Consider the following 19,387-nt stretch of genomic DNA (forward strand, 5'->3'; position numbering starts at 1 on the left):
TAGTGTGGGGACCAATTTTTAATTGGGGAGTGCTAGCTAAGCGGCTCACTGCAATATTGGGGCAAGGAAGGAAACCGGCAGCCTCCCTCAAAACAGAACAAGATTTATTTTAACAAGAATGAAATTAAAACACACACACACACACACACACACACACACACACACACACACACACACAGGATCAGTAAGATCAAGGGAAAGGAAATAATAATGGGGAAAGGGAAATTATAATACCTGAAAAATACCACTGCCCAGGAATCAGCTGAAAATACGCAGCAAAGCGCCTGTCGCTCCCCAGTTTCCACCTAGAATGCCCAATTCTCCTCCCCCAAACCTAGAAACACCCCATACAGCCCCAGCCAATGGGATGGCCGCTCTGACAGTCACATGAGTGCCCTCACTAGGCTTCCAATCATTATAATTTTGCCAGGCCCATGTAGGAGTCGGGAAGTGGTGATGATGTGAGGTGCCAGAGCCCTGGCAAAGGCTACAACCAGTGGGTGGAGCACCATGCGGTTTCCGGAGCCACAGGCCAGTGCGTGCGGAGGCATAAAAACCTCAAATAACAATTAATTCTTTACACTAGTAAGTGTTAAGTGTCTGAGGCCCGATTTGAACTCAGGTCCTCCTGACTGGAGGGCCGGTGCTCTATCCACCTAGGTGCCCATGTGTTTTATGTTATATATTTAAAAACATTGTTTGAGAAGAGCTCCATGTTACATGTACATGCACACACACACACACACGTGTGCACACACATAAACACAGGGTTATGAATCCTTAGTGTACGTAGAGGCATAGGGCCTGTACCAAAGATTTTATTGGTTTAAGGCATTCTTAGATAAAGACATTCTCTTTATCAATGTTAATTCACATCTTTTTCTGATACTTGAGTCTTTGAAAGTTGGCTGTGTACTCTGTGTGTGTGTGTGTGTGTGTGTGTGTGTGTATCAGAGGAAAATTAACATAACAGAACAAGAATTACCTTGAATCTTTGCCACAGGAGGATTGGAGGCAGGAAATTGAGATTTTTAGCTTGTCTTAGGTATATCACATGGAAAGGGGTCATACTTTTTCTTTTATCCCCACGGGAAAGAAATGAGAGCAATGAGGAAAAACTGAAGGAAGCAAAGTTAGGCTTGATGTTAGGAAAGAAAAATTCTGAGTCTCAAAAATGAGAAAATGATGCTAACCAAAGGAAGAAACAGTGGATGGTGCTGTTACCTTTGTAGAAAGCTAATGGATTCCTCAGTCTTGGTCTGCATCTTGATCAGAATATTATTTATAATTAATGAGTTATGAGGAGATTGCCCAATTTCTTTTTGAAGGACTTACACGACAGTAACTAAACCAGGCTGTTCCTTTGAGACTGACTGTACAGTGATTCAGTTTCCTGTTTAAATCATATTTGCATACTAATTAGCAATTTCTCTTTGTTCTTTTCTTTGTCACCAAATTCTAGGAACTGAATTATTAGCATTAATAATTTTGGTCTTGTATGTATATTTTAACATCAATTTATTAGATTAAGATGAGGGGGAATATATTTCCGAAGCCACTTGTAGGCAAAGAAAACCAGATATTTCCCAAGGTTAAAATACATGTGTATATGGACATTTTAAACATCTAAAATGCATATTAAAATAACTGATGTTCTTTTAGAACTTCACAGGAACACTACTATCTTTTTTTAAACTTAGTGTTCTCTTGACACTTCTAGCTACCAACTTGTCAGTGAATGCTATTTAGAGCCTTCTGAACCCTAGCCTATCTTCTTTAAACAGCTAAATATAAAGAAACATGTCTATGACACACAAATAGATATTAATTATCACATGCCTATTTATCTCAACTCCAATAAGATAGCTGAAAGAGACAATTTTTAAGCAAATGTACATGAGACAGGATAGCTATAGAACCACAAGCCAATTATAAGAAGATACATTAAAAAAATTGTCATAGTGGATAGAGGCCTCTTGGAGGTATTTTGATCTTTATTTATGTCCCACTTCTGATTGTACTGGCTATATAACAATGAGCAAGTCACTTAATTCTATCCCTTATAGTTAACTAAGAATCGTTTTAAAGATGTTAAGTTGTAGGCAAATTCTAGGTCACATAGGTGATAATATATCTAGGTTAGAAGGGAACTCAGATATCATTTAGTCTATTTTATTTTATAGTTGAGAAATTGAAAGCCATGCTGGGTACATGGTTTGCCAACATTTACCCATCAGAGGTGAGATTTGAACACAACTCCTTTCTTTGACTATATTCTTTTCAATAAATAATATTACTTAATTAGCTCGAAGGACATTCTGAATTGGGAGCTTCCCATACAGCTGAAATAATAATTCCAAACTCCTTATACCCACCCCCAAATGAAAACCATTGGTTCCTGTCAAAATAGTTTGCATATTAGACCTGGCTCTTTCCCTTATTTCTTCACTAGTATTTACAATACTGTTTATACCTTTTCACATATTTTACAACTCATTGGTAGGTATGAGGTATTGAGACACTCTTTGCTTTTCATTGATTTTTTAAGATCCTATACCACTGTCATTCAGCAACCCTTTCTTCTTGAAGATTCACATTATATACTATGCAAAATTATCACCCCACCCTGTTCCAGGTAGCAGTTATCTGGCCATCCCTGGAGTATTTGCCTTCCTCTTTCATGAGTTAAATGTTTGCCTTAGCAATTACTTCCTTCATGATTAAATGCTTCAATGCACTTATCAAACTTCTTCCAAATACCACAACATCCCATTTCCACAATCTACTTAATTCCTATAACTTACTCCTCCATTCCATCTCAGCCACACACACAGATGATCATACTTTCAATCTTAACATCTCCCACAAATGTCTGTCATGTTCATGAACTTTGATATTCTTTTATCTTATCTTAATTTAAAAAAAAGATTTAATCTCTGACAATATTTTTCTAGTCCCTCAACACCTTAAACCTTTCAAGAACATTGCATCTGCACTGGATAAGTTCTCTTTCAGATAAAAAGCAGAGCTGCACAATTCCTATTCTATTCATCTTCTTTGCCAAGGCAAATGATCTTTACATTTGAAATGACAAAATAAGCAATGATGAACAAGGATTTGATATCCAAAATAAATAAGGTGATAACAAAGAAAGCAATTAGCAGACCTAGATGAATTAAAGTTATGTGACCCCAATAAAATTCATCTTAAATTTTGAAGGAAATAGTAGATATGATTGAAGAGGAACAGTCAGTGTTTTTTGAAATATCCTGCAAAGTGGTAGCATTATCACAGAAACGAAGGAAAATGTTGCCTACATTTTCAGAAAGGATTGAGAGAAAATAATTTTCTAATTATATGCCAGTAAATCTGAGTCTGAACCCTCATAAAATTTAAGAAAGTACCACTAAAGAGATAGTTGGCACAAATCTAGAAAGGGAAGTGGTGATTACCAAGAACCATCATGGCTTCATCTAGAAGAGATCATTCCAGGTTAAATTAATTCTTTCTTAGATTTCCTATACTAAAAGGTATAGAGAATGTTCTGAAAATCATGTGTTTTTATTTTAGTGAAGCTTTAGATGGTGTCCATGCTGTTTATGTGGAGGAGGTGGAAAGAAACAGATTAAGCTATAATAAAGTCAGTTGTATTCAAAACTGATTGGATCATGCTAATGGATCAGTGTCAAAGATGCAATACCACAGGGATCCATATTTAGCCCTTTGCTATTTCATGCTTTTATCAATGATATGGACAAATTCATTGGTGGTATGCTCATTAAATTTTCAGATGACCTAAAGCAGGGAGTAATAGTTAATATGCTGAGAGATAGGGTAGAGATCCAAAAGAATGTAGACAGTCAAAAACACTTGGCTTAATCAAATAAGATGAAACTCAATAAGGAGAAATTTCAAGATTTACATTTGAATTGTAAAATTAAATCTAGTTAAAATATAGTATAGAGGGGACAGCTAGGTGGCACAGTAGATAAAGCACTGGCCCTGAATTCAGGAGGACCTGGATTCAAATCCAGCCTCAGACACTGAACACTTACTAGCTGTGTGACCCTGGGCAAGTCACTCAACCCTTATTGCCCTGCAAAAAAACAAAAACAAAGCAAACAAACAAACAAAAACAACCAAAAATGTAGTATAGAAGAGGCATGGATATGTAGCAGGTATACTCAAAAGGATCTGGAGACTTGAGTAGAATGCAAGCTCATTATGAGTTAGCACTGTGATGTGACATCCTCAAAAATCAGTGTGACCTTAGGTTGTATTAAGAGGGATAGAGCTTCCAGAAACAGAAATGTGATAATTCCAATGTATTCTGTTCTTGTAAGATCTTATCTGGATTATGGTGTTCAGTTCTTGTCACTGGTGTTTCAAAAGGATAGTGACAAACTGAAGAATGTCCAAATAGAAGCAACCCAAATGATGAAGAACCTTCAGTTTTTGACATTTGGATATCATTTCAAGCTTGAGGAAGGGAAGATAGAGTTTAAGGCAAATCTCTGTTATAGTATTTAAAGGGCTATCAGAGGGATTGTACTTTTTTGTCACAGAAGGTAGAAGCAGAAAAATGGGTGGAAGATACAGAAATTCAAATTGAAGCTTGATGCCAGTGAAAAACCAAAGCAACTTTTCTATCAATTAAAGCTATCAGAAAGTAGAATGGTTTGTCTAGAGAGGTGGTAGGTTTTCCTTCCATGGAAGACTTGAAGCAAAGGCTGGTTGATCACTTGCCTCATGTTATAATAGGGAATCTTTTGAATATGAGTTGAACTAGATAACTACTGGGTTACACCCCAGTTCTATATTTTTGACTCTGTGAAAATATGTGATTCAGAGTTAACATTTGATTGGGGTACGTAATAGGTACAACAGATAAGTCATTATTTTCAAAATAACATAAAATGTCAAGAAGTAGGGAATATTAACATCTGGTGGGGGTGGGGGTGGGGGTGGTCAGCAAATACCTTATCTAGAAGCTGATATATGAGCTGTTATTTGGGAAAGAGTTAGACATTCTAAGAAGCAGAGATTGGACAGAGTATATTATGGTGCATCTTTATACAATAGTATGTTTAGAAGACATGTCCAAGAAGTCTAAAGAACAAACAGTCCCATCAGCTTGACTATAACAGACAGCATTTGATGTGGAATAATATGAAATAAAACTAGAAAGCTAAATGGGGAGTAGTGGGCAGGTTTTAAATATTAGGCTAAGAAATTGGCATGTTATCTAAGGGATGGTAGGAAGTCATTATACACACACAAACACATCTATGTACACATTTACATGTGTACATATTCACATATCTATGTATTTTTATATACACACAAACATGTATACCATTTCATGCACGTGCATTTATACACATACATATTTGGGGGTTGGGGGAGAGGGAATATGGTCATATCAGTGTTTCAGAATGACAATTTGGTAGCTTCGTGAAGCATGAATTTAAATGGAATTAATTTTAAAAAAGGAAGGACAATGGGGAATCTATTAAAATAGTCTAATTTGAGAGGTGATGAGTATATTCTACTGGCTATGTGAACAGATAGAAAAGGAAAATTTGAGAACTGTTTTGCAGGTAGAATTAACATGACTTCACAATTAAACAAAGTTGGAGGTGTGGGGGAAAGTAAAGATTCAAGGATAAACCTGGTTTTGAGTACTCGGGTAAGTAGGAAGTTTGCTATGCTCCAGAGAGAAATAAAACTCCATGAGATGAATGGATTTTTGAGAAAATAAAGTGATTATCATTTTGGACATAGTAAGTTTAAAATATATATGGTCAATATTGATGGATATGTCAAGTATAGTTGCTAATGTCTCAGGAGAGACATAAAACCTAGATATATGATATTTGTCTGCAAATCATCTATATAAAGGTAATAACATATGAAAATAGTTGGTGAAATTACCAAGACAGAAAGTATAGTGAGATAAAAAGACCTAGGACAGAGTTTTGAAGATTCCCTCACTTACTTGATTAAAGAAAATGATGTGATGATCCTGAAAAGGGGCCTGAAAAATGGTCAGACAGTTCAGACAGTTTGGAAGAGAATCAAGAGAGGACAGAATTATAAAGGGATGCTTCATATTCCTCTTTTGTTGAATATTCATTTTTTTTTCATTTATGTTTATGCGTAGCTTTGCAGGTATGTCATTTTGAGTTGCATCTTCAGTGCCTTTACTGTTATTCTAATCTGCACTGTGTTTTCTTAAAGTGCAGTATGGTCTTATTTTATTTAAATTTCTTTGACTTTATATTTGTTCTTTCTCCTGGCAAGATGGAGAACTTATATTTTGTCATTAAATTTGTCAAATATTGGAGTTTGAAGCACGATTTGTTTTCTAAAGGATACTTTTGATCTGTAGATGCTTTTGATTCATGTGGCTTCTGTAGTCAGAAATTCTGACCAGTTTCCTTGTATTATTTATTGCATTATAGTGAAGTTTGTTTAATTTTTACTTAACTTCTTGGGGGGGGAGCTTTGATTCTTTATTATTGATGCAGTCTGTCTTTGAGATATTTTTGTTTTGCTTATATAGATAGATAACAGGTTTTTTTGATGTTATTGCTATTTACTCATCTTCTAGCCTGTTCTTTATTTCAGTGTCTTTGTGGTAGCAATCTGTTGTACTTTCTTTTATTTCTTTGGAGATGATTAGGAAGATTTAAGGTTTTTTTTTTCCTACTCCATTCCTTTCTGCAGTTCATAAATTCTATCATTTGTTCTCATTTAAATTGTCTCAAGGTTTTGTTCTCCTTCTTGAATCATTCTTGAATATTCTCCTAAGGTTATGAGTTCTTTTGAGAACCAATGTGGTTCTTGGTTTCAAGTGTTGATTCAATTTTTTAAATATCTTTTAGGATTTATTTAGCAATGTTTGCAGTCTTTTAGATGTCTTGTCCTTTCTTTTCCCTTCTGATTTTAGATTTTTTTCCCATTGATTAATTGTCTTCTGCTCTGTTTTTAAAAGTTTTCTTCCTACTGGAATCATTGTTTTTTTTTTTTGTTTGTTTGTTTGTTTTTAGCATTTCCCATCTTACTTTCTTCTGACACCCATTTTCTGATTCCTTCTCCTTCGATGTTGAGATTATACTGGACCTCAAAACAATCTTATCTTCATCCTATATTGAGAAATGGATTTTAACAGCCTTAGTCCCTGCCCCAAGTAACTTCTTGTGGGATAGGCCTATACCCAGGTCTACTCTTTCATTCAGATGCCGTATATCTCCACATACTAGCCCCTTGCTTTAGGTCCTTCTGTTATTTCATTCTATAGCTAAGCTGAATCAGTGTCTTTTACTTTTTTGTAGGCTTAGGGTAGGGCAGAGTGGGTATGCTGGACAAAATTTCTTCCATCTGGGTGATTGCTACTCATATGTCTCCTCTTTTCTTTATAACATCCAGGGAAAAGTTGAGGCCTGCTGCTTGATAAAATGGAATTCTTGGGTAAAGGATGATATTGACTAGTTGAGACTGAAGCAGCAATGAACTTTCTGAGTAGATCTCAGAAATAAGCTGAAGGCAGATACAGGTTAAGAGACTTGGCCACTGTCACAACTGTGAGATTTAAAATTGGATATTAGATCATAAATCTCCCCTCTTTAACCTTTCCCTTAATTTATCTCCCCGACTAGTAAATGGAAGAAGCTTCTGGTTTTCTAGTTAGAGCTTTTATTGTATGGTAGTCACAAGGTGATGTTGATTAGAAGGATAGGAAAGTAGAAGCAGTACAAATCATCTTAAGTCTAAGCTTAGTCTATATTCCATATAAAATTCACCAAAAGCGGAAGGCCACCTTTGGGGAGAGAGAGACCATGTCAAGCACGTGATGCTGCTAACTGCGAACCGGGCCCAGTCAAACTCTCATCAGCATCAGCCTGTGCAGCGCAGTCAGGAGACCAGCAGAGCAGGAAAAAAAACTCCACTTCAGTTCTCTCCTTGCCTTTTAAGCTTGCACCCCGGAAGTGGAGTGCTAGCAGGCAGTCTGACTTGCGCAGCAGGCGGACTGGCATGCATAGCTCATGCCGTTGGTCTCCTCCCCGAAAGGGTGGTCCTTAAAAAAAAAAAAAAACTGGTGTCTTTCAGTTATCCTAACTGACTGTTAAAAAACTTTCATATTTTTTTTACCACACACAGCTTATAAGGCCAAATTTTTACTTGAGTCTTCCTGAAATCCAGTGCAGTACTCTATTCACTGAGCCACATAGATGTCAGTAACTCTATGTTAGAGATGAACTAATAGGACTTTATATTATGTAAACCTTTTCATAAACAGAAACTTTCATAAAAATGCATATGATTGAGGCAGCAAACCGAATTCTGAGCTGGACCAGAAATCAGGAAAACAAGTTTAATTATCATACACTAACTAGGTATATGTTGCATGACAAGTTACTTATCTGCCTCTGCTGCTTCAGCTATAAAATAGTGATGATAACATTACCTCCAAGGTTTATTGTGAAGATAAAGAGACATTTGCAAAGTGTTTTTCAAACTATAAAGCACCATATAAGTGGTATTTATTATTACCAGCCATTATTATTTTTGAGAGTTTGGGAAAATATATTTTGCTTCATCTTGCTACTCATGGGGAATAGTGTTTAGAAAAGCAAAGGGAAGAAATTATCTAGGAGGGACTTGATGTTAGTTCAAGTGGTCAAGTAGAAAGACCAGAAAGTCCATTGAATTTGCCTGTTAAAAGATTGATAACTTGGGAGAGAGCACTTTAACCTGAGTGGTTGAAAGCCAGATGGGAAGGGAATGGAGAATGAGTTGAAGATGAGAAAGCAAAGCAACAAAATGTATCTGAAAGTTCTATAGATTTGGCTGTGAAAGGGGAAAAAAGAGTGATAGGGTGATACTTTGCGGAGATAGCAAAGTTAAATGAAGAGTTTTTAATGTGTTTGTGTTATGTTTAAAGAAAGGGAGTCCTGGACACGTTTGTATATAGCAAGGAAATAGTGGAAAAAAGACAGATTGGGGATGAGAAAAAAAAAGAAGACTTCAAGAGGTCAGACTCTAGGAGAATATGGGAAGGGGTGGAATCAAGAGAACAAATTAAGGATTTGTTTTTTGCAAGGGAAAGTCACCCCAATCTTAGAGAGCAGAGTCCAGGAGAAAATTAGAGAATGTATATGGTGAAGGAGTTTTAGATATAACATATAGGAGACTGTGATAGATGAACTCTACTTTTTCCTCTCTTTACAATGGTGATTGAAGGTATAGGAGTTTTGGATAAAATAAAGAATTGAGATTGTGCCAGTAGAGAGTGAGATAAAGAGTCAGTTGGATGATGGAGGAAAGGCAGTGAGCTCTCGAACTCACAACATGATCACTCAAAAAAATCTGAAAATAATGCCATGGGACAATTCCTGAAGCAGCAAAACCCACAGAAGAATTTTCTGAGATCATTTTCCAACCAAAGATGGATTAGAATGTCAGGAAGGACCTGCTGAGGCAGGAGTATATCCCAACCTCACAGTCATGATGACACAGATCTAGTGTCAGACAGGCTGAGCCTGGGAAGAAGTCCCCAGAGCCTCTGAATCAGCTGCAGCATCAGTGTTGTCTGGAACTATGCTCACAGACTGGTGAGAGGGCTGATCCCTTGGCAGGAGGGAGATTACAGGGGTCTCTGCTGATGCTGAGGTGGAACGTGTTTTTTTCAGCCCTTCTGGGAACCAGGAAGTAGGGTTGAGTAGCACTGGTCCAGATGGGGAAGGTACACAGGCATGTTTTGCTGTCTGGTTAATTAGCAAGTTGACCTGGAGTTATCTATAGAGCAGGGAATAGGCCAGGCAAGTGAAGAACCTACTCCTCCTTAAATCACACCACCCTCTGAAGATTGGGACAGTACAGCTTGGAAATAGTGCCCCACTTGTAGGTGCTAAAAGTCAAGAAAAGTCAGGCAAGATGAGCAGACAGAGAAAGGTTAGGACCATAAAAAGTTTCTTTAGTGACAAGGAAGATCAAGGTGCACCCTCAGAAGAGGATAGCAACATCAGGGCTCCTACATCCAAAGTTTCCAAGAAAAATATGAATGGGTCTCAGGCCATAGAGGCACTCAAAAATGACTTTGAAGATAAAGTCAGAGAGGTAGAGGAAAAAATTAGAAAGAGGAATGAGGATGATGCAGGAAAGACATGAGAAAAAAGTCAACAACTTGAAAAGTCAAATAGAATAGCTCTCTGATGAACATAATTGGCTAAGAATTAGGATTGAAGAAATGGAAGCTAATGACTTTATGAGAAACTAAGACACAATAAAGCAAATCAAAAAATAGAGGGCAATGTGAAATATCTTCTTGGAAAAAAATTGCTGACATGGAAAATAGATCCAGGAGAGAAAATTTGAAAATTATTATTCTACCTGAAAATCATGATCAAGGAAAGAGCTTAGACATCATCTTCCAAGAAATTGTAAGGGAAATTGCTCTGATATTCTAGAAGCAGAAGGTAAAATATAAATTGAAAGAATCAACCAATCATCTCCTGAAAGAGATCCCAAAAGGAAAACTCCCAAGAATGTTATAGTCAAATTTCAGTGCTCCAAGGTCAAGGAGATAGTATTGCAAGCTGCCAAAAAGAAAGAATTCAAGTACTGTGGAGCCCTAGTGTGGAAATTTATTTTGATTTGGGGACCCTACCTTTAGGCTGAGATTAGAAAGCCTTAGGCCCTCAGGGTCTCTTCTGTGTGGGAGGTGCTGGTGCCCCTCCCCCTCTGCTTCAGCTGAGCCAAAAAGCCCCATGGGCTGTACAAGACGCCAGTTCAGACAGCTGGGGGAAAAAAAGCCCCCAACTGCCTCCGACCTGAGCAGAGGTATCAGAATGATCTCAGATAGCCTGTGCTGAGGCACGTGAGGCTGAAGCGCACCCCACCCCCCCACCAGCCGCAGCACTGGCTGGAAGATTAGCTTGGTCTGTGGGGGCACAGGAAGCCCCGAGATTTGAGTGGAGAGAAGAAATGTATATATAGACCTGGGAGCTAGACAGCAAGGGACAAAGAGGGATGAGAGAGACTGAGAAGAGGTTCGGACAAGGATATGGGGGGTGAGATGAACAGTAATGCAGGACTAGGAGCAAGGAGGAAAGGCCGGCAGACAAGATTAAGAGAGGCTGACAAGATTAGAGGGGCAGCAAAGGGGGCAGAGAGCAGACTGACTGAGCAGACAGGCAGAAGGTCGGTAAGAGAGAAACACAGGGGTTCAGCAGTGGCAGTAAGGAGAGGAAAGTTAGAAGCAGGGGGATTTACAAAGAGAAAGGGGCTCAGAGTTAGAATAAAGTACCTGAGTACCCTAAGGCAAGCAGCGGCTAAGGCCCTTGTTGTATTAAAGAATTTCTAAAGAGACACAGTGGAAAGAGAAGCACCACAACTCAGTCAGGTTGTATGTTTTATTTCCCTGTATTCTTAATTTTCAATAGTATCTCCAAATAAACTCTGCCTTGATTATTTAGTTCAGAGGCTTCTTAATATTTTGCTTATCAATTTTGGGAGTGGAGCAGTGTGGTGGAACTTTTTATAAATGGCCCATGTTAAATTAATAGCAGTCAAATAGCCAGTGAGTCAAAAGTCCCCAGATCAGTCACCCACAGTTTGGTCCCCCTAAAATTAGGCCCAGCCAGTCAGTAAAAATATTCTACTTTTGAATGGTGACCATGGCAGGATTTATGTCCCAATTATAATTTTTCTAAACTTATAATTTTTCATAAATCCAATTATATAATTTTTCAAGATTAGTTATAGTTAACAATTAATTTTTGTACACCAGTCAGGATAAGCACAAGATCTAGCAGCTTCTACATTAAAGGACTGGAGGACAAAGGAGTTGGGATTACAACCAAGAATAACCTATACAACAAAGCTTTATGTAATCTTTCAGAGGAGAAAATGGGACTTCAATGAAAAAGAGGACTTTTGGGTATTTGTGATGAAAATACCAGAACTGAATGGAAAATATGACTTTCAAATACAAGACCCTAGAGAACCATAAAAAGGCAAACAGGAAAAAGAAATTAAGAGGGATGCTAAAAGGTAAAACTCTTTACATTCCTACATGGGAAGATGATACGTCTAACTCAAAAGAACTTTCTCAGTATTAGGGCAGATGTTAGAAATAAATTTAGTAATCATGAAAAAGAGAAAATGGGGAAAAATACTACAAAAATATTTATAGCAACTCGTTGTGGTGGCTAAGAATTGGAAATCAAAGGAATGTCCATCAATTGAGGAATAACTGAAGAAGCTGTGGTATATGATTGTAATGGAATAGTGCTGTAAGAAATGACAAGCAGGATGATTTCAGAAAAATCTGGAAAGGATCATATGAACTGATGTAGAACTGGGAGGCATTGTGTACAGTGATAGCAGTATTGTTCTATGAGCAATTGTGAATGACTTGACTAAATCAATACAATAATCTGAGACATTCCCAAAGGGCTATTGATGAAGCATACTATCCACTTACAGAGAAAGAACTGATATTGATTGAACACATAATAAAAAAAGAGTACTTGTTGATTGTACATATATAACCTATATCAGTTTGATTGCTGTCTTGTGGAGGTGGGGAGGAAAGGGAGGGAGGGAGAAGAATTTGGAACTCTAAATCTTATGAAAATGAATGTTGAAAACTACCTTTACATGTAATTGAAAACAATAAAATAAATGTTTGTTTTAAAAAAAAGAAAAAGAGTCAATCAAATTTGAACCAGTTTGCATAGTTGAATGACCTTCTCCATTATTAGGATACAAGTGACTTGGAGCATAGAAGGTGTATATTGGCTATGGATTACCAAGACATGACTACAGCATAGGCCAAAAGTCACAAAGGAGTTTCAATATTTCATAACCCCATTATTTTTGTTTTTAATTTATAACACTATAGCATCATGGACACACACACACACACACACATATATGAAATGGATTTACATTATTTGTGAAAAATCAAATCTTGTAAATGGCAAAAGACAAAGAAAAATATTTTTCAAAAAGTTGTTTAAAAATCTTTATTTTTTGGCTCATTCTGTAGTTATAAGAAAAGGTGCTGTGGAATGATGGAAGGCTAGCCAAAAATGATGGTTGAATTGGTCAATTATGAGGACATGACTGTGCATGAAGAGAAGTGAGATCAAACCAAAGGACTGAGATAATAGAAAGGCTTAGAAAGACTAGAAGTCAGATTAGTTTTTGTAGTAGTATGACATGGAGAGATGGAAAGACAGGAGGTTTTGGAAATAGAGTACAGTTTCAGTGTTCTCACTCATTAAGATAAAATAATTAAGAATGATATGAAGATGTAGGTTATTTGAATTTAGGACATTGATGAACTGGGATGATGATATTTAAAGGGACATTGGCATGTGTATTGAATCCCTCAGGTATGAGAGTAATGACAGGATGAGTGTGAGTGAGGTGTTGAACTCCTTCCATATTTTGGAGAATAATATGGTAGTTGTTGCATAACTTCAAGAATGATTTGAACTTGGTTATAATGATCAAAGGAGTTAATCTAAATGGAAGAGAAGTTTCCAAGTGATGGTAGAAGAGGAAGAGTTTGAAAAATGAGATTTAGGGATAAAGAGAATGTCTACAAGATGGTGTCCAGGGATGAAATGTTTTCTGGGGAATAGTCTAGGTTTTTACTAGTGGAAGAAAATGATGTGTGAACTTACAAAACTCAGAATGAAGTAGAATTTCTTTAAAGAAAACAGAGTGAAGTTTTCATGTGGTACAAGGGACAAAGAGGCATGAAGAGAAGATAGATGGTAGAGGCATATGGTTGAAGTGTAAGTATGAAGATATGTGGAGAGATAGGCAGAGAAAAAATTTTCACTTAAGTAGAGATTGATTGATCTACGGAAATACAAAGAGAAGGAACTGGGAATTTGTCAACATTTAGAGTACTTCTGGGAAGGACGGACACCTCCCCTGTTATGATCAAAACAGGTAAGCAACTATCCTTATTCTTCACCCATCTAAATTAATTTTAGATCAATAGTGAGATGAACCCCTCCCTTCCAATTTTACATTTCTTTCTCTCCCCCTTCATAGTCCCCTCCCATTTCCACCTCTATCTGTCTCTGTATGTGTCTCTGTCTCTCTCTGTCTCTACCTATATGTGCTCTGTCTCTCTTTCACCCACCCACACACACACACACACACACACACACACACACAGACACACACACACACACAAAGTTGGGTATTCTTGCACTGGAGAATCATTTAGAAAATGATGTATGCAACACATTGTATTAAGAACGCAGACTGACAACAATTGTCTATGACATTGTGATGATCTATGCATTAGGAAAATAATTTCAGGCTCAGTTGCTGTCTTGAAGGAATGACCATTATAAAGAAAAAAATATATAAATATAATTTAATATAAAATATAAAACATAAATATAAAAAGCAACTTAGAAGTCCTGCATTTTTTCTTCAATTTCCTCCTGAGGAATAAATAATGTCTGAGCAAATCTTCCTGACTGAAAAGAGAAGTGGCTTTCTTTGCAATTGTGAAGTATTTTCAATAGAGTCTATATCTCAGTGCCAACCAAATCAAGGGGGTTTTCATGGAAAAGGTGGGAATTCAGTTGAAGTAATAGAAGGAGACTAGGCATATATAGGAAATAAGATTGCTCCAAAGGGACGAGAGGACAAGGTTCAGAGATGGCAGTTGTAAGAGTAATGACTTGTCAAAGGGATCACAAAGTGCAGTAGGCAATGTGAGTTAGTGAGTGTTTTTTCATTGAGTATTTATTCACTGTGGAAGTTTCTATACTAGCTACTGCAGAGCATAAAGGAAATAATAGGTGTAGTCTTTGGCTTGGCAAGGAGTTTATAACATATTTAGTGTTCAGTGGGGTGTCGAAACAAAAGTGCTGATCGATCATGAGCCCCTATTTTAAAAAGTAGGATTTCTTAAACTCTGAATTACAAATGTAATTTCATTTATTAATTATTACTAATGATAGAATATAGGAATAGCTGTTAGGTAGCATTAAAACATATTGGGATTGTTCAAATAGAGAATAATTCATGAGAGTATTAAAATAATCTTTTGGCATAGGGTGTAGGATTATGATTCTTTATAGGAGAAATAAATTCTAAAATAATGCCTTTCACTTAGCTCTCCATGGTGAATCATTTTCTATGCCCCAAATATTGAACTTTGCCTGAAAAGCATGGTCATAAACTATTCAATTTGACCAGGGCAGCCATTAAATCTACACTTGGGTATTTACTTATTGTTGGGATGTATTAAACAGGTACCTTCTCTCCCGATTTTCACTTCCCTTGTGGTGGTCTTATAGAATGAATGGCACAAATGATTTGAAGCTTAGTTTACCCAATGCATTATGGAAAGGTGAATGATAGGACATGAGAAGGCTACAACACTTTGAAAGCTAATAATTGTGCTATGGAAACAACAAAAAGGATATAGGTTTTTTGTTGTTTTTTACTTTTTTTAAGGGCTGTGGAAAAAGTGGGTAGATCATGTGGTGAGAGAGAGAGAGGGATAAAGGATAGATAGCCCTAGAGATGCACTGGCTCCATGAAATGTCAAGAAATCTAGATGGACACCCCTAGCAGTTTGAGTTGATTCCCTATGAAAGATTTAGAGTTAAATTTGATGAGAAGGCATGAATGCATTACAGTCAGTATTATGGAAATAGTATCCAAATTGATGAAACCATATATCTCTCAACATGTTGAAGTACCTAAATATCAAAGTGATAGTCAAAGGAACTTGGAACTTTGATAACACCTGGTTTTGACACTTCATAGATGTATGATTATGAATTAATTAATTAACTTCTCTGTACCTCAGTTTCCTATAATTAAAACTGGGGTAATCATTCTTGTACTACCTACCTCTCAGGATCCTTTTGAGGAAAGCAACTTACAAACTGCAAAGTGTCCAATAGAACAGAGTTCTCATTTAGGCTCTGTGTTCTCCAACAACTTTTTCTTTTTTAAACTTGCTCACCATTCTATCATACCTCTGATCACCCCATACAGTTGTACAAGCAGCAAAGCCTGAACATTTTTGAATTATTTTCAACTATATGGGTAGCTTAATTTTATTTTTTATTCTCTGGAATTTAAAAGACAAACATGAAGTTGTTTTAATATTTGTAGTGCTTATGTCTCTGAACCTTGAATATGATTTCATTCAAGTCAGTGAATATAAATTGTATATTAGGGAGTAGCTAGGTGGCACAGTGGATAAAGCACCAGCCCTGGATTCAGGATGACCTGAGTTCAAATCTGGCCTCAGACACTTGACACTTACTAGCTGTGTGACCCTGGGCAAGTCACCTAACCCTCATTGCCTGACAAAACCAAAATAAACCAAACAAAAAACCCAAACCCCAAACCAAAAACCAAATAAACAAAAACATTGTATATTGTATACAAGGAACCATGATAGGGGTCTTAGCTCTAGTAGTTACTGCATCATCTTCATGGATACCTTCTATATCCCTCCTAGTATAATGTGTCAGATAGCCATCATTTATAACAAGGAATAAATGGGAAAAATAAAGAAAATAAAATAATACCTTTGTTAAAATTAATCAATACAATAAAAATATCTGATATTACTTGCAGTGTTCTACATCCATGGATGCTGACCTTTGTAAAAGAGTAAAAATAGGACTTCTAGGGGTGGAACCAAGACTGTGGACTAGAGAAAGGTCTTAGCTGAACACAACTAATATTCTCCTCCAATCAAATTTAAAATAACACTTCAAATACAATTCTAGAGTGGCAGAGCCAACAAAAGATGTGAGTGAGAAACCAACTAAAGATGATTTAGGAGGTCAGAAAGAGATTTGTGACATTAGTGGAGGTTGACTTGAAAGCCATGTGATTGAAACACCAGTAATGTGACCAGGTAGTGACAACAGAAGTAGCAGTAGCTTCAGGAACTCTCAAGCTAGAGATAATAAAGAGACCTGATAACTGGTCAGAAAGAGATTACAGGGCACCCCTGTGCTAGCATTGAACATAGTATAGGCAGCTCCATCGCCTATACTCACTTCTAGGTTATAGTTCAAGGTCAGAGAAATCAATTTTGTGGGAGAAAGAGAAGAAGCCCTAAGGGGTAGTATCATTTTGGTCACAAGGGATCAGCAACTCTGAAAAACAAACAAACACAGTATCATTTCTGGTCCCAAGGGATGAAGGGTCAGTCCTAGGTAAGGGAAAGAGTTCAGACAAGGAGAGCAGTGCTGACCTCCACCCGCCCCCACCCCTCAACAAAGATTATACCATTTTGGAAGAAAAGAAAACTTCCAAGCTCCTAGAACGAGTTTTGAAAACAAAAGTGTGGAAAAAGCTTAAAACTTGCTGCAGTGTCCCTCTCTCCCCACAGAAGGAACAGAGCCCAATTTTAACATAAAATTCAAAATCAAGAAATGGTGTGGAAAATGGGCAAACAACAAAAAAGAAACCTGACTTTAAAAAATTTACTATGGTGGCAGGGAAGATAAAGACAAACTCAGAAGAAGTGAAGTCAAAACTACAAGGAAAGCCTCAAAGAAAAATATGAATTGGATACAAATAAAACACGAATTCCTGAAGGACCTAAAACTGGTTTCCAAAATCAAATAAAAGTGGAAGTGGAAGAATTAGGTAAAGAAATGGAAAAAAAGGAAGGTAATTATGAAAAGATAACAGTTTGGCAAAAGAAGCATTAAATTACTGAAGAAAAGAATACCATAAAAACAGAAGTGATCAAATGGAAGAAGAAATACAAGAATTCACTGATGAAAATAACTGTTTAAAAAAGCAGAATTGGACAGGTAGAAAAAGAGGTACCCATGCTCACTGAAGGAAAATGATTCCTTAAATATTAGAATTAGTGGGGCAGCTGGTGCAGTGGATAAAGCACCGGCCCTGGATTCAGGAGTTCTTGAGTTCAAATCCGGCCTCAGACACTTGATACTTACTGGCTATGTGACCCTGGGCAAGTTACTTAACCCCCATTGCCCCACAAAAAAAAAATAGAATTAGTAAAGTGGAAGCTAATGACTCCATGAGCCAACAAGAAACAATAAAAAAAAAATCAAAAGAATGAAAAAATAGAAGAAAATGTTAGATATCTCATCAGAAAAACAATTGACTTGGAAATTTGATTGGAGATATATTTTAAGAATTATTGGGCTACCTGAACACCATGATCAAATAAAGAGCCTAGACATCATAGTTCAAGGAATTATCAAGAAGTTCTTAGTTACAGCTTTGCCTGCAGTTTAGCTACTCAGCATGGTACCCACTCTCCATCCTCCCACTTCCTATCAGATGAGACTCTGATGTAGTGGACTGGGCAACAGCCTCAGAAGCAGTGACACCCACTGGGGCAGCAGCAGTTTTGCTTGCATCCTGATTACCACTGTCCCAAGTTCCCTGGAGACTGGCAGAAAAAGTCACTCTTTTTTTCTTCTTCTCAATGAGATAATTACCTGCATCTACAAGTCCACAGATCAGGGGAATTAGAAAATGAAAGATTCATTACTAAGCTGGAAAGCATGAGTTTTAGAACAGACCAAGGTTTAATAGAAAGGTTTATAAAGAGCACTACAATGTTCAAGGATGTTACATATCAGAAAGTTTATTTGCAAAGATTTTTGGATCTTGTTTTTTAAGAAACAATTTGATAATTCAGGGTATCTATGTCCTTAAAGACAATGAATTTTGACTCCTCACTCATATGTCTTCAGGAAAACAGTATTTAAGTTATGTACCTAACTATTTAGTATTTGCACATGGCTTAATCAGAAGTTACTTATCAAATTTGGGGATAAAATTATTGTGATAGCTAAAGAGTCACCAATGCCAGTATATAGATTTTGAGTGATGATACAGAAGATGTAACATGCATTCAAATGCTTCTAAACATATAAAAATCAAATTATTCATTTAATCAGTATAAACTTGAATCATTTACAGTAAGATTAAGGGTAAAGCAAGCATATCAACTATCACCACTATTATTCAATATTGTTCAAGAAATGTTAGCTATAGCAATAATATAAGAAAAAGAAATCAAATAAAAATAGGCAATAAGGAAATTTTAAAAACTCTCCCTTTTTGCAAATGATATGATGGTATACATAAAGAATCCTAAAAAAAAAAAAAAAAACTACCTAAAAACTAGTTGAAACAAAACTTCAACAAAGCTGCAGGATATAAAACAAACTCACAAAAACCATAATGCATACATATTGCCAACAAAGTCCAGCAGCAAGAGTTAGAAAGAGAAATCCCATTTAAAAGAATAGCAGATTATACACTCACCTCCTTGGGGGTTTATTCCTTATAGTGAAAACTCTGGGCTAAAGAGTATGGA

At 36.7% G+C, this 19,387-nt stretch overlaps 1 pseudogene; it reads left to right on the forward strand.

Moving 5' to 3' along the window:
* The window catches only part of LOC122731988, a 105,391-nt pseudogene extending 86,479 nt beyond the window's left edge, over window positions 1–18,912 (forward strand).
* The last annotated feature ends 475 nt before the right edge of the window (window positions 18,913–19,387 follow it).

Source organism: Dromiciops gliroides, chromosome 6, assembly GCF_019393635.1.
Source record: "Dromiciops gliroides isolate mDroGli1 chromosome 6, mDroGli1.pri, whole genome shotgun sequence".
NCBI lineage: Eukaryota > Metazoa > Chordata > Mammalia > Microbiotheria > Microbiotheriidae > Dromiciops > Dromiciops gliroides.